A 1,735-nucleotide genomic window follows, 5' to 3' on the forward strand; every position below is an offset into this window, starting at 1 on the left:
CGGGACCTCCTGCAGGTAACGGGGCCACACTGTGGAGGGAATGAAGGCTGTACCTGGCATAGGGGGTCATTCAGAGATGAATGCAGATCGCTGCATACGCAGCCGGATCTACGTTCATCTCTGCACCAGCACAAAGCAAGGCTGCCCAGCATGTGTAGCGCCGTCTCCCGATGCATCCGCAATTACATTTCCAACGCATTTGATGTAAGATTGACCCCTGGCTGCTCTGTCAGCAGCCTTTTTTTTCTTGGACGCTACTGTGCAGTGTAATGTGACTGACGCACACTACTATGCAGTGTAATGTGACTAGCGAACACTACTGTGCAGTGTAATGTGACTGATGCACACTACTATGCGGTGTAATGTGACTAACGGACACTACTATGCGGTGTAATGTGACTAACGGACACTACTATGCAGTGTAATGTGACTAGCGAACACTACTGTGCAGTGTAATGTGACTGACGCACACTACTATGCGGTGTAATGTGACTAACGGACACTACTATGCGGTGTAATGTGACTAGAGAACACTACTGTGCGGTGTAATGTGACTAGCGAACACTACTGTGCAGTGTAATTTGAATTAGTACTATTCTGTGGCCCCTATATTTTTGGCGCTTCACCCTGCTGGGGGAAGTGGCATGTGTAAAAGGGTGCTCTACCTGGCGCAAAGTGTAAAAGGGTGCTCTACCTGGAATAATGTGTGACTGGCTCTACCTGGTGCAATATGTAAAAGGGGGCTGTATCTGGCATAATGTATATAAGGGGCACTACCTGGCGTAATGTATATAAGTGTTACTACTGTGTGGCATAATTTTGAATAATGTTGACTTCTGTGCGTCATAATTATTTTACGCCCCTATATCTTATGTTATTTTTTATGACCCTATATTTATGGATCTTGAGGTGGGGGGAAGGGGCACCAAAATGTCTAGTTACAGCTCTGAGGATGAGATTGGTCACATTTGAATTTGTAGGAAGGTGCAAAATTGATAGTTTGCAGGATGGCGTCGGCCACACTAGCACCGGCCCGGGCTGTGTCTGTACAATTGTAAATGACATAGCATAGGAACTGCAGGTGATTATGATTGCCTTGTGTATTACCTGTTTTCTCAGTCCCAGGCCCAAGTAATTAGTACCCGCTCCCTCCCCCTCATCACAGACAACATCTTAAAGAGCTACTGGAGTAACGGAGCCTGCGAGAAACCAGAGGAGAAGGGAGAGGAAGAGCAGCGCCTGAGCCGGGACCGCCTGCAGGTAACGGGGCCACACTGTGGAGGGAATGAAGGCTGTACCTGGCATAGGGGGTCATTCAGAGAGGAACGCAGATCGCTGCATACGCAGCCAGATCTACGTTCATCTCTGCACATGCTCAGGGCTGCCCAGCACAAAGCAAGGCTGCCCAGCATGTGTAGCGCCGCCTCCCGATGCATCCGCAATTACATTGCCAACGCATCTGATGTAAGGTTGACCCCTGGCTGCTCTGTCAGCAGCCTTTTTTTTTTCTCGGACACTACTGTGCAGTGTAATGTGACTAGCGAACACTACTGTGCAGTGTAATGTGACTGATGCACACTACTATGCGGTGTAATGTGACTAACGGACACTACTATGCGGTGTAATGTGACTAATGGACACTACTGTGTGGTATAATGTGACTAGCGAACACTACTGTGCGGTGTAATGTGACTAGAGAACACTACTGTGCGGTGTAATGTGACTAGCGAACACT

The sequence above is a fragment of the Pseudophryne corroboree genome, chromosome 1, assembly GCF_028390025.1.
Source record: "Pseudophryne corroboree isolate aPseCor3 chromosome 1, aPseCor3.hap2, whole genome shotgun sequence".
Taxonomy (NCBI): Eukaryota; Metazoa; Chordata; class Amphibia; order Anura; family Myobatrachidae; genus Pseudophryne; species Pseudophryne corroboree.